We start from the raw sequence: 15,905 nt of genomic DNA on the forward strand, positions 1-15,905 counted from the left end.
TTTGAGAAATGAAATGTGGAGGGAAGTGACATATGCTGCTTCCCAGTGAAAACCTAATGTGTTAACTTATGGCTGCATCACTGCTCCTTCCCGCTGCCAGGGGAACAGTATATCCCAAAGAGGAACTCTCTTCTTGTCCGAAACCGGAAATGAAGAAAAGACTGTGAGGCAGAGCCACAGCTGATCTACCAAATATATGTACTGTGAGTAGGAACTAAGCTACAGCGACCTGAGGCTTGTTTTTTACTCTAGTTAGTGACCCGCACAATGTGCAATTTTTCAAAACTCACATTTTAGGTGTTTTGTCACATTCAGTTATATCTATAACTTGATATTTTCCCATTCCTCTTAGTTATTGAATATATCCAAGAAAAGTTTGAAAGATCAATAGACCTAACCTCTTTCAAATATTTCTCATTATTCAATTTATTAGTATCTGGTTATCTAATTCATCGTAATTCCCATCATTCTTTCTTTACTTTGCAATATGGCACTGCAAAGAGGACATGCAGACTATTCTGATTTATATTAGCATAAGGATACATTTAATCGTTCTGGCAGCATAAACCACTTAGAAGAAATAATGACACGTCATGTCACTTTCAATGTCACATAACTTAACTGTCACATTTTTTACTTCTCACTCACTCCTCTTAGAAGGTACAGAGAACTGGTTTAAAAGAGGATCGAAATATTCTATCCCAAAATGTGCCACTTTTGCATAAATATTATTTTGAGCAGAAAGCAGTCAAGAAGCAGCAATTGTGGAAAAAGCTGTTCATCCCTTTCTTGTCTGAGTAAAGGCGGAACATACACTTTCCTTTGCGAAGGTGTTCTCCCTCCCTTTGCCCTTACCAGGAGGCAGGCGACCCAGCTGGCGCCATGATGGGTCTGCAGAAAAAGCCTTATTAAAGTAACCCTTCTGTCACTTGTTTCCCCACAGACAGGGTGGGGAAAAGGGGGGTTATAGTTGTTTGTATGAAAAATAACACAGTAACTAATAAATAATAATACGAAGACAAACTGTGTTGTGTGTGCTCACAATTGTGAAGCTCCTTTGGCCCACCCTGCATTTGCCTGTCTACAATTTACAGCCTCTAGAAGACCAAACTCGTGTTTTTGTCTTGTCACTTCCCAGATTCATCACCATGTGTTAAGACGGTATTTCAACCTCACACTCTACCCCTTGGAGTTACTTATCACTGAACTCTCCTTTATATACGTGCTACACAAGTCAGTAAACTCGGCATTGTTTTCTCCTGTTAATCTTTTGTCATTTTAATTTCCAAACCCCAGACTTACTTTTTTTCCTCTTCTACACGTTCAAATGTAATAATATACCATTATTATCAATATACTCATATATGACACAATTCTTGTGTACTCATGACATAGAGATATTTCTTGTTATTGTTGAGCATTTCACTTACAGCTGATTAATAAAATCAAAGGATAGAAATCTGACATGTGGAGAGAAATCTGAAGGATGAAAAATTTTAATCACTGGTTTTACATTACAGAACGAGGCTTTAGAAGTTGAAAAAGAAAAAAAATAATGTTTTATTATCTAAGGAAGTAGATAATAATTTTAAGATTACCTGGAGAACATCACAGGAAATTAATTGTTTAATATTAACGTATTAAGGTTTGGTTCCACAGTAAGAGGTTAAAAGGCAAGACTTACAGATACATTTCTTCTGGTCTGGCGACACAATTAGCTTTTGTTATGTCTGTAGGAAAAAAGTCCAGACATTGTTAATAAATATAACAAGATCGGTTTCAGTGACATTGATGTAACCTGGCAGACGAGGCACGTGGACTGAAATGCGCATGCGTGAACAATGATGACTTCAATGTTTTAGTCAGTGGGTGTGGTAGAGCACAAAGCTGAGTGGGCTTGTGTACTGTGTGAGCATCACATTCAGAATGACTGAGCAAGTAGAGCAAAGAATCTGCATCAAATTTTGCTTTAGGCTTGAACATTCCTCTGCAGAAACTATTCAGATGATTCAGAAGCTGAAACTACAAGCGACTTGTGATTGGCAGTTTCATCAAGACAATGCACCCGCTCATGCATCGTGTCTCATGCAGAGTTTTTTGGCAAGACATCCAATCACCCAGGTGACCCAGCCCCGCTATAGCCCAGATTTGGTGCCCTGTGACGTCTGGCTTTTCCCAAAACTGAAATCATCTTTGAAAGGGAAGAGATTTCAGACTGCTGATGAGATTTAGGAAAATTGATGGAGCAGCTGGTGGCGACTGGGAAAACTGTGTGAGGTCCCAAGGTGCCTACTTTGAAGGGGACTGTGGTGTCATTGTCCTGTGTACAATGTATCCTGTATCCTGTATCTTCTTCAATAAATGTCTCTATTTTTCATATTAGATGGCTGGATACCTTCTGGAAAGACCTCATAGATCTAAACAAATAATTAATTGATGTGGAAATTTTTCTTTAATGTATTTCTTTCAAATTTTTCCTGTATTCTCTTTTTTGATCATCTTAGTTTATTTCTACTTTCTTTCATCACTAAAGAACATAAACATTTTCTTTCATTTCCTTCAGATAACAAAGCAAATAGTCTATTTCTATCAATTATGAATTAGGATCAGTTTTTATGTTATCTCTCTGTCACCCCTTTCTAATATGCAACTAATGGAAAAACTGGGACAGTTTGTGTACTAGGAGGAAGTTGGATACTTAAATCCTCTTTTTTCTATTATTGGCAAATATGGGCATGCTGTGTAACTGCTCTCTGTTCTATTTATTTCATCTATAAGTGAAATGTTCTAAAAACAAGATGAAGAGATTTTGTAAGATTACATCTGTTTAGCATCTTAAAGGCACTGTGCTAAAATCCATTATTTTTTTTTAAAGTTAAATAGACGACCATTTCTAACTTACCAAAAGAATTCACTAGTATGGACTTTCTATATATCTTATACATGAGCAAATCCATAAGGTATTTAATTATTCCCTTCAAAATCCAGTTACAATGAAAGGTAAATAAGTGTTTAAAAATTCCAATATTAAATAGAAACATTACATTAGAGCGCTATCAGTATGCTTAGTGTTCTCTCCAATTTAATTTTAAATCGGGAGATGATTGATCTTCATTTCCAAATTAAAATAAGGACAAAACATTTGCCTCTTTATTTCCAAGTTCCATAATAAAAATTAGAACAGTCTATTAAGGGTATTTAGCAGATGTTTAATAAAATGTAACCTTAATTTTCTGGATTTTTAAATCTTTCATTTTAGTACTGACATTACTTTACTATGTCACAAGGTTATGCCTCTCCAACTCCTTTCTTATCTTCCCAGTGTGAACTTCCAAAAAATTATTTTCCCTAGTAAAGCTTGAAAACAGGCACTTAAAAGTTGATACAGGAAATTCATTCTTGTATCAATGTATTCCTCTCTGGCCCTTGCCCCTTGACACCTGACGACTATTTAGCAGGTGAAATGTAATTCTCAAACTGGTTCCGTAGATATTTTTCTATTAGTGTTTCTTGTGTCTTTGGCTAGGGAGGCCCTGGGTCTGTGACAGATTCAAGTATCTCCACTCCCATCATTGCCTGCAGGGGATTTTGGTGATTGAAGCTGTGACATTTCCATTCAGATATTTTATAAACTTCTAACAAGTCAGAGTGATGATTTTCATAAGACATGTTTCAATGCCCAACCATATTATTGCAAGACACAAGCAGAATTTCAGAAAAACTTCTCGAGGTTTCGAAGTGATGTGACTTCATTTTTTCTGAAGATCTACAGAAAAGGACCTCCTACTTTGTTTCACCTGCTTTCTAACAATGATTCCTACAGTTTAAATAACTTCTCACATAGCTTTAGAATGTGACAAAGTCTGCCCTGGACAATGGGGCTCAATTGTTTGGAGTGTTTTCCTGTGAACTGAAAGGTCACGGGTTCAGTTTCTGGTCAGGGCACATGCCCCAGTTGTGGGTTGGTCCTTGGCCAGGGCACATGGGAGCAGCTACCTATCAATGTTTCTCTTTCACTCCAATGTTGATCTTCCTCTCTTCTTCCCTCCCTTCCCCTCTCTCTAAAATCAATAATCATGTCCTCGGATGAGGGTGAAAAAATAATTTTAAACAATGGGACAGAGTCTAGTGATCTCCAATTGCCTATGTTCCTCGGGGGTTATAGCAGGGATTTAAATTAAATAATCACAGGTGACGTCCTTCTCTACAACCCCCTCTCTCACCCCAGCAGTCCCAAGGCCTATATAACCCGCAGGTTTAGAGTAGTGCAGATTTTCTCCAACAGTGCGCTCCTTTCTCCTCCTCCTCCTTCTCCTTTTTTGGTCCTCAGCAAGAAGAAATGAAATCTCTTGTTTTATGGCTGATTCTACTAGGTGAAGAAGTTTGATCATTTTGTTGCCTATGATGGCAAATGAAAAGGTGTTATCTAAATAACTACTTATTAATTTCACCTAGTAGCTATAAGATGAAGAAAGATAATAATTATAATTTCTCCCTTTCCAAGTTGCATTTACATTTGATTTGTATTGATTTGTAAATCCTATAATTTTGCTTTTAAAAAGGAAAGAATATGAATATCATGAATGTAGCAATCAGCATCTCAAATTTTTCATAGGTTAGTATTAAATTGAATTGAATCTAATATTTCAAATATGTCACAGAAATAAATGTAAAATATGATAATTATATCCAAAAACCTATGACAAGTGTATAGATGAAAGGCATGTCATTTTACATAATCCCATATGAAAATGAGTTAGGATCCCTTGATTATACTCAACGACGTGATATGCCCAGCTAAGAGGCTGGTGTGACCTTATGTGACATTCATAGACACAGGGTGCCCAGAAGAGAGAAGGTGATAGTCCACCTATTTTGTTCACGTCTAAGGAATTCTACCTCACTATAAAGACACATTCTTGTCTAAGTAATCACAACGATGAGATGACTGCAAATAAAATCAGTATTACATTTTTAAATGGTTAGCAGAAAGGATATTTATGGGAGGAGGATAAAATAGAAGGAGCATTGTTTATTTACTTGAAAGGCAGTTTAATGGGAAGTGAGTATGTTCCATACTTACTCTATCACACATTTCTCACATCACAATTTTAATTTAAATCAATTCATGTTTTGAGCATTTACCTTATTCCTAGCATAGGGCTGACAACCAAAAATAGGTTTTAATTCGGGCTGTTTCATTCAATATGACATGACCCTGGGAAAATATCTCATTTTTGTAAGTTATAACATTTTCAACTTTAGTGTGGGAATGATCGTACCTATTTCACAGGGTGGGGTCAAATGTTACATTACATAATGTATGGAATATAACAGAGGTCAACTCACAGCAACCACTTGACCTGTCTTAATATTGCTAGTATTAATGTTAAATATATTTAGTCGGTGCCCAGTGCAGTGAACTAGGACCAAAATTTTAAAATCGCTGATATATCAGGTCTGTCCAGAAAGTACCCAGCATGTACTGTTGAAAATAGCAATAGTTATTAAAGCTACAAGTAACGTTGTACATAGGACAATGATGCCTCAGTCCCCTTCAAAGTAGGTACCTTGGGACCTCACACAGTCTCCCAATTGCCATCAGCTGCCCTGTCATATTTTCCTGAATCTCATCAATGGTCTGAAATCTCTTCCCTTTCAAAGGTGATTTTAGTTTTGGGGAAAAGCCAGACATTGCAGGGCACCAAATCTGGGCTGTAGGGGGCCTGAGTCACATGGGTGATTTGATGTTCCACCGAAACCTCTGCACAGGACATGATGCAGGAGTGGGCACATTGTCATGAGGAAGCTCACAATCAATCACCAGTTGCCCATAGCTGTGGCCTTCTGAAGCATCCAAATAGTTTCTGCAGAGGAATGTTCAAGCTTAAAGCAAAATTTGATGCATATTCACTGCTCTACTTGCTCAGTCATTTTGAATGCAACAGCCACACAGTACACATGCTCAGTCAATGACATCTGCTGCTCCCATTGACTAGTGCAGTGAAGTTGTCACTGTTCACACATGCACATTCCAGGTACTCTCCTTGGCTGTCAAGTTACATCAATGTTGAGCAAACTGTTCTCTTTATATTACCAATGGTTGAAGTTTTTCTGGAAAGATCTCATATATCTACTGAAATATGGGGAACAGTTCCAAGCGTGGGAAATGTGGCCCAGCCCCAACTTGGAAAAGGCAGTGGGGAGCGATGTTGGCGGGCAGGACCCACATCCACGGATAGGTTTTCCGTGGGGAATCAGGCCCCCATTGTACCTAGTCCGCTTTAAGACTTGCTTTTTGCTAAAACTCCCTAACCCTGAAATGAGGCAGCAAAAGTTTACTGCATATCTTTAAAGTAACTTCCTAAAATCTATGCTAAACCTTCCAAGGACCCGTGTAACCAGCTTAACCACTTTTTCCTTTACATTTGCAAATATATCCTACCTCTTTTAAGTAATTAGCAACACCCTCTCCTTTGTTTTCTGTAACCACCTAAAGCAAACCTGGCCTAGTAAACCAGTATCATCCTCAGTGTAATGTGCCTAGAAAAGCAATAAAAGCCTGTCAAGGCAAGGGTCAGGGCCCTCTCCTCTTGAGAGAGTGGCTGTGAGGTCCCTTTTCCTCCACAGGACTCAGTAGTCCGTGTGTATTTGTCTATTGCCGCCACAACACAGGATCCTGTGGGTCGGGATCCGCGTCACTGAAATAAACAATAACTTTTTGTTTTCACATTCTTTACTGGCCCTTCTCAAACATTTTTTGGTTCACAAATGCCTTGGAAATTTTGATTAAAGCTGTGAGTGCTCTCTCTCTATATATATGTATGCATAAGCAAGCATAAACACAAACACAAAAGTTTGTTAATTATTTCAGGAGTTGGATGGGCTCACTAAAACCCTTACTTAGTATGTTTCTTCAATAAATAAAAATTAATTGAACTGGTAAAATTAGAAATTTCACAAAGAAGGACAAGGAATATGCTTTCACTGAAAATTTTTTTTTGAGAATTCTATCTGTTGGGAGTTAATATTGTGCATTCTATCTGTCTTAGTAATGTTGCAATAAGGACAAAAAACAAGAGATTGAAGATGTTACTCCAAGTCCAATAAATATTAGAGTTCATTGAGCAATAGCCAAAGGATTTACTAAACATTCCCCAGATATGGGATGGCAAATGAGCTGAAAATTAATCTTTGTTCATTTGCTGACTTACAGTCAATTTTATTCCCAACAATTACATTGAAATCAGTATCAGAGTTTATGTTTTGTCAACAAAACAAGTCCCATTACATCAATTTTCTAAAGCTTTGCAAGCCGTGGTCTCTTTTGATTAACATAAAAATTCTAATTTCTCATTTAATGTGATTTGAAATTGCAAAGAGCTAAATATTTAAATAAACATTAAACTACTGACAGTTTTGAAAACATTTTTTTGAAATTAAATTGGCTCTTAAAAATCCCAACATTCCTTTCTTCACATTCACTTCCCTTACACTTTGTCCTCATTAACTCCAAAGCTTGTTATGTACTTAAATAATATTTTTATACTTCTGGCCCAGAGGGAAGCAAAAATAATAGAGAATTAAAGCAGGATTCAAATTGGTCTAGCCAATCTTATTTCTTTGGTTATTATGGTACCTTATGTCTTTGCCCAGGAGTCTTCTTCTTGCCTTATGCTAACAGAACCTGGTCCCTGACCCAGAGGTGGCCATGTGACCCAAGCTGAGAGAATCATCACTCATAACTTGGATTCAAGAGATTGATCCAGGTGCCAGCGAAAATCCAGGAAAGACAATTGGAATCACTCGCCAACATTTGAAACTGGAACAAACAAGATCATGTTCTGGAGTTGCAAATATTTTGTATACATGCAGGTGTAGGTGATCAGGGATATCTCTGTTTCTCTGGTCATAAAGCGTACGAATATAACATCAGAGGATTCCCTCACCACACCGACAAATGAAGATGCACACAGAGAACAGCAGAGGTGCAGGACAGCAGAGACTCTCCTGAGAGTGTCCAGTTTCAACACACCAGAGATGCCCTGGTGTCTGCAGGTCTCCCTTCAATTACATGAATTATGCTGTCTTGTCAATAAAATTTGTTTTACTCAAGCTAGATAGAGTTAAGTTCTAATCAGTTGCAATTGAAATAATTAATACAATAACTAAGAATTTCAGGTTTTTATTTTCTTTGACTTTAAAACTTTTATTTAAAACTGTGGAATCTTTTTCAAATGAACTAGGAGGATTCTCCTCAACTACCCTCCATGAAAAAAATCCTTGCTTGGATTCAAGCAGGTAATAAGTGTCTTGGTCACTTCCTGGACTTCCCTTGCCCTTCCCTTGACTTCACCTGCAAAAAGGCCTTGGCCTCTGCAAAACATTGTGTAACAATCACTGAAAAAGCAGTCCTGGGAACAAAGAGAAGAATTGTAATACCATGCTCAGAACTTTGATCTTTTACCTTCACAAATGAGTCCACTGAACATTTGGGAGGGTGGTGGTGACTTGATTGAAATCTAGCTAAAATATGAATAAATCTTCATGAGAGCAAATGGACTGGAGAGTTAGATATCATCATTGGAGAAAATAGATTGGGGGATTAGATATAAAAACAGACTGTTAAAGACCTATGTGAACTAGAACATAGAACACAGGTGGAGGGGGTAACATACAATGAGAAGGTAGAACACTATAGATTTGGTTGTAGATTTCTTCTACAAAATTGTATTATTTGTCTTGTTTTTGTCATCTATCTTGATGAAGAATAATTGCACAAAAATGCTACTTTCTCTCGGTGCACAAATCAAGTCTTTTATTTGCCCATGAAAAACCGATCCCTAATCCCTTCTCAGATCTCACCTACTTCTCCCCTTCAAGCTCTCTGCGACCAGCTAGACTGGTATCTTGCCTTTGCTTGAACTTGCAAGACCTGGCTTAGAGCTTTTACACTTACTGCTTCCTTTGCTTGACATGTTCTTTCTTCAGAAATCTGCTTGCCTTGTTCCTTTTCCTCCTTTAAGTTTTTATGTAAATGATGCCTTATTTTCCTTATTTTATACAAATGTTACCTTTTTCCCATCTTTGCTAAAATAGAAACCTTCTTATTATCCTTCCCTGCTTTATTATTTTCCTTAGCACTTAGGGTTTGACATAATAAATTCTTTTGTTCTTCTTTATTGTTTTCTCCACTAGACTGTAAGTCCTAAGAGGTCTGAATGTTTTACCACCTTGTTTACTGCAAACAGCATTTAGAACAATATTCCTACAGCTGTAGTGCTCAAATGTATTTGTCAAATGCATTAAGTGGTATGCTTTGCAATGTATGTAGCTGCTTACGAGATTTTTATGTTTTGTTCATTTCAGTTATTTACAGCCTATGTCACCACCACCTGGTGATTTGGGACAAATCAGTGTATAGAAAACCTCTAGATAACAGAGGCAACTCACCCATTCCCACTTGACCACGTCTCCACACAGCCTCCCCACTCACCCACCCCAATGCTCGCTCTCTCTCTCTGTCCTTCTCTCTCAGAGAAAATGTAAGGAAAAGAGATTTTTTATTCTGACTTATTTTCAATGTGGAATAGAAGATGAGATCCATCTTAAAGTCAATTAAAAACATATATATATATATATATATATATATATATATATATATATATCTGTTTCCATGTGAGATATATATGTATATCTCACATGGACACAGACAACAGTGTGGTGACTGCCAGAGGTACATGGAGTGGAGACAGGTAGAAGAGGGAAAAGAGGTGATAAATGGTGATGGGAGGAGAGTTGACTTGGGGAGGTGAATACACAGTACAGTGTACAGACGATGTGTTAAAAAATTGTGCACCTGGAAACCATGTAATTCATTAACCAATATTACCCCAATAAATTCAATAAAAAAGTTAGTAAAAAATCTATATGAGAAAACTATGTCCCCTTACAAAGCGAATTGGGTGGCAGGGGTGGGTGGGGCAGGGGTCCTGGTGGGGGGAAATGGAGACAACTGTACTCGAACAACAATAAAAAAATTATAAAAATAACTTGAAATAGAAAACTCACTTTGTAATTAACTGCTATTTATGTGTTTCAATTATATCTGTTATTAAAATAAAAAAGTTTAAATATTATGTAAGAACTTCATGAAGATTTTTGTCTCAGAAGAAAAATAATGTCACTGCTCATTCTTTTGCATGTGTATCCACGGAAAGTTAAATATATAATGCTGCCAAAAAGGGACCAAACGGATGCCTTAGGATACTAATATTGGTTGACGGTATTAAGGGTGATACTCATTTTTTTCTTTGTTATATTTTAAAATTTTATACTATTAATGTGTAAATTTTAGAAATTAAATAAATGTTACAATATTTAATGTTAAAAAGAATAAAAAGATAAGCCACCGATTGGGAGAAGATATTTGCCAAGATAAATGATAACACACTGTTATTCAAAATATACAAGGAACTCTCCTTTCTTCAGCTTTACTTATTTATTGCATTATTCCATTAGCAATTATCTGTCCTAACCCTGTCCCACCTCCACCAAACCCCACCTCTTCCCACAATCACCACAATACTGTCTGTGTCCATGACTTCTTTCTCTTTTTGACAATTAGAACAAAAAGATTTAAAAACTAGCCAAACAGCTGAACAGACACATCACCAAAGAAGGCACACAGATGACAAGTTAGCTGCACATGACACGTCATTAGGAAAAGGCACACTAAAGCGACAGGATGCCACTGTACACCTATGAGAATGGCCACAGTCCAGAACACTGGGAAACAAACGCTGGCAAGAAGGTCGAGCAGCGGGAACAGTCGCGCACTGCCGGTACAGCCCCTTTAGAAGACTGGTCGGTGGTTTCTTACAAAACCAAACCTGCTCTTACCATGTGACCCAGTATTTGTGCTCCCTGGTATTTAAAACCAAGAAGATGAAAACTTAGGTCCACACTATGACCTGGAAGGGGATGTTTTTAGCTGCTTTTTCATATTTGCCAAAATATGGAAGCAGCCAAGATATCCGTCAGTAAGTGAATTGATAAACTGTGGTACTTCCATACAATGAAATATCAGTCAACATTAAAAAAATAGATCAAATCTTGAAAAGATACAGAGGAAACTTACGTGCGTATTACTAAGGGAAAGAAGCCATATTAAAAAGGCTACATACTGTATGCTTCCAAATATGCGACGTTCTGGAAAAGGCAAAGCTATGGAAACAGTAAAATCAGTGGTTGTCACAGTGGATACATGTCATTATACATTTGTCCAAACCCAGAGAAGGCACAACACCGAGAGTGAACCCTGACGAGAACTATGGGCTTTGGGTGATAACAGTGTTTCGAACATGTCTGTGGGACAGGGCGTATGTACATAAAACTGCTCTCAAGATAAAGTCTGTTAAAAAAGTTAAAGGAAGGAAAATAGGCTGAGAAGTGGATTGAGGAGAACTTCAGTGGTGCACATTATGCTCTCTTTTTGAACTGAGTGTGTTCCTTCCGTGTAAACCCATTAAACTGTGTACACATAAAAAAGCAAACAGTAGATGTTCATTTCAGCCCTTAGAAGTGGCTTGCATTTTGACTATATCTGACTTCCATTGACATAAATCAATTATGTGTATTCAGAAAAAAAAGTAGTGCCCTCCATTTAAGCTGATGTTGAAAATTACCTTTTGATTAGCATACTATTTAATTTTGGTTAAAAAAAGGCAGAGTACCAGGTACAAAGTAGACATGGGGAGGTTAAGAATAGTATAGGAAATAGAGAAGCCAAAGAACTCATATGTATCACCAATGGACATGAACTAAGGTGGGGGATGCTGGAGGGAATGGGAGAGGGGGATAAAGAGGAGAAAAAAATGGGACAACTGTAATAACATAATCAATAAAATATACTTAAAAAGGCAGTGTACATTTTATTTAAAAAATTTAACATGAATATTTATTTGTCATTTTAATGTTAATTTCATAAGCAATACAGCTTTCTCTTACATATTATATAAATATGCATATACTTTCTAAGAAACAGCATAGGTCTGCAATAAAAATTAGTGAGCAGTAAGAAATAATAATTCAAATACAATAATAATGAAGTACAAAGAAAGATATACAGTGATAAGTTGCATAATTCAGGCAAAAAATATATCCCAATTCCTCCCCCTGCCCCCTGAAAAAAAGAAATAAATCTCAGCAGACAAGAGCACTTATGATCACAGTAAATACTGGAAAATAAGCAGGACCTTAGGTCAAGAAAATGATTGTCAACGTTTATCTTCAGGAAGCCTAAAGAGCATTTCTCATTTTGTAAAGAAAATAAAACTAGTTAATATGTACCATGAATTTAGCTGCTGCATAATTCAGCATTTGCATAAAGTATTTACTGACAAAATAAAAATGAAATCTTCAAAATAAACTATCAATTTAAAGATAAAATGCTGTGTTTGTTTTCCATCTTACTTTGAAAGTTAGCCCAATAATTTCTGTAATAATCATTCAGCCTGCACCATAGAATAGCACAGTGTTAATTTAATAATCTAGCGCCAAGAGTTCAACTCAATAAAGAAATTATTCTGTGCCTGGCACTTTGCGAGGCACTAAAATTGTTTTTGCAGCTAAGGTTATATTCTTGTCCACAAGGAGCTCACAGTCTAATAAGAAAGAGACAAACTTGAAAATACCCTAAAAACTGCTGGCAAAATACGTACCCCCACAGAAAAATTCAACATTTGGTTTCAGATTGGTTATGTAGGGAAACTTAAAAGCTACAACAGAGACTTTGCTAAACCAGTATGTCCATATAACAGAGTAGTATAAATGAAGGTTGTGTTAAATGTGTTAAATGGCTCAGTTATTCAAACAAGTGTGCTTAAAAATAAAGAAGCAGGTACGTATCAAAGGGAATATAATCTTAAAATGATCAATGACAACATATTTTTCATTTAAATAAAATCTACATTATGTTTAGTTCAAAACAAAAATATGTATTGTATGAAAATGCCAGATCTGCCAAGTTCAGAATTACTGTGTATAAAATAACAGAAATAGGTATTGCGAGATCAAATCACAATCACTTTAAGTACATTCATCTGTAAGAAGGCAAAAAGTAGAAGGATTTATCTTATATTTTTAACTTTAAAAAGTATTTAAATTAATTATATTGATATTTTAATTATTATTGATATAAAAAAATAAAATATGTATAGCCATGATTTGTATTATGTAAAAAATACTCACTGGATTATCTTAGGTTTCCAGAAAAGCTATCAATTTCACTACCTTAGTAACTGTAAGATGATCAACTAAGTGACAGTGTGATCACTTGTTTAGTGGTGGTGAAGATACCTAAAGAACCAACAAATCAACCCCATTAAAATTTTTTCTCATTTAAAAATCATAAAAATACAGCCTAAGATACAATTATACTTTAAAAATTCTACAGCTTAACCCCTAAATGCAACCCCTAAAGAACTCTAACAAAAGTTAGCTAGTTGCGGCGATAGCCAGGTGCAGCTGCAGCCACGACAAGTCTTACATCTACATGAGCAACGTGTCATCACGTGTAGCCTTCATCCCAATAATCTTACTTTCAATACCTGCACAAATGTAATAACGGAATGAGAAAAATATATTTTTAAAGTAATACAAGTAGTAAATAAAATGCTTTCTAAAGTTCCTCAAAAATAGGGAATCATTCACTCCAGAAAATATTAGCACACTATTTTAAAGCATTTGGAAGGAAGTGCTTATAAATAAAAGGCTTCGAATCGAATGCAAATTTTAGCCAATAAATGGAAAAATGCTGCACTTTCATCTTCAAAACTGTAGGCATTGTCGTACCCGGCCTCATCTTTACGGTCATCACAGAGAGGCAGCTGCTATCCCGCTGATGCACTCACTGCGGACAGTCCAGGAGCGTCAGTTTGGTTGACTCTAACGGAGAACATCACTGACTGCAAATGCATTTAGGGCCCTGTTTGTGAGACATTTTACTGTAACACATCTGCTTATCAAAACTTTTATTACAGTGTGTTCTTCGAGTAAATATTTTTGATTAACTAAGTAACAAATACTGAGTACAGATTACTGTTTTTACATTTCACAGAGCAAGTTCCTAATAGCAACTATTCTTCCCCTTTAGGGATTTTTTATTTAGGAGTGATTTTTTTTTTCCTTCTTCAATGGAATCAAAAGGGAAAAATCTAGAAAGGATTTCTGTCTAGATAAAATGAGAAGGGAGGCAGGCAGGGTATCTAAGATAGAAGACACTCTGGTTTTACTGTGGCAGGACACCTCCTAGAGAGTTTAGTATTGTTCAATAGGTGAAATGACCAATTAAAAAGCAAGCATTTTAAAGATAGATCCTATACTAACTATTTTATTAACCCATCCTCAGCTACTTACATCAAAAAATGTTGTTGAGGTGTCTCCTCAACATTATACAATGGCAATAATTTCTTGCATATGACTTAGTAATTCAACAAATTTGTATGTGTGTCCTGTGCTGTGGCATCACACTTTTAGGAAACAAATAAGTGAAAGATGCTTCTAAAATAACATATGAACATAAGCTAAGAAAGGGAATTAATGGAATACTGACACACAGATTCTATAAACACATTATCAATGGGTATTTTTCATGGCTTACATATTGCTATAACAACGAGTATTGGACAAAAACATTCATCCCCCTCGTTATTATGACTGACTTACTCAGAATTATCTGCTGTGAGAATCAGCAAATATTCTTCAAATTAAATTTAAAACCACAATTTTGTGAAGTGCCATTCAGTTAGGAGAAATATATCCCTTTCAGAAATAAAGGGTTGCAGATAAGTGAGACTACATTTCCAGTAAAGTGAGCACTCACTCAGCAAAGTTCACCGGCACGCACAGAATGGTTCACGTGGTCGTCTAGTCATAGGACGAGCATGGGTCTGCACAGAGCCCTTCAGCTGTTCTAGCATCATTTTGCAAAACTGAATATCTAACAAACCTAACTTAGAGGGCTGAGAAGATGAAACTCATTAAATATATCTTTGATACATAAATATATTGAAGATACAATACAAATCAAAATTACATATAATGCTTAGAAAATAAACAGTTCAGTTCACATGTCCTTTCTTACTAAACCCAGAAACATTTTATACTTCACTTAGAATAGCATGTGGTAGAAAAATAAAATCAGAAATGTGTGCTCTACTTTAAAGAACAGCTATGTAAACTGGGGCAAACTTAAAATCCTTTCTTTAGATGCAAGTCAAAGTAAAACAATAAACCTAGAATAAAAGTCTTAGAAGTTCTAAAATTTAACCCTGATACTCATGTGAGACAAGAATTCCATTCTTTTGTTCATCTGACCAGAACATTTTACAGATCTGTACCTAGATAGAATATTGAGTACCAGTATTTTCATACAGAGCTTCTCTAGCTGATCTTGCCATGTTTGAACTTAAAGGACTTAAAGCTTGTCAAACTCTGTGAGGGAAAATATTTGCTGAAAAGACAATGAATTTAGGATCACTGAATAATAACTGCTGAAATACTGAATACTGCACCCCCTACTAATAAGTACCTTTGAAGACTGAAAAATATGGAGATCATGCAAAAAATCCCATACTACACATGTCCACAATTAGATTAAAATGCTAAAGAATTTCACCAAGACACTGTAAAAAAACTATTAAAAGAAAATCATTAAAAAATTATTATGCAAATATAAGGAAGGGGGAAGGTAAAGTAGCATGGAATTGGGATGGGAGAAATGATGTAGCCTAAAAATTCCCATATGTTCCACTTTCTGCAATTTTACTTTTCCTCTTAAGGCAGAGATGTAAAATTATAACTCTCGACACTACCCCAATAATTCTTTCATGGACTGAACATAA

Source organism: Desmodus rotundus, chromosome 3 (genome assembly GCF_022682495.2).
Source record: "Desmodus rotundus isolate HL8 chromosome 3, HLdesRot8A.1, whole genome shotgun sequence".
NCBI classification, from domain to species: domain Eukaryota; kingdom Metazoa; phylum Chordata; class Mammalia; order Chiroptera; family Phyllostomidae; genus Desmodus; species Desmodus rotundus.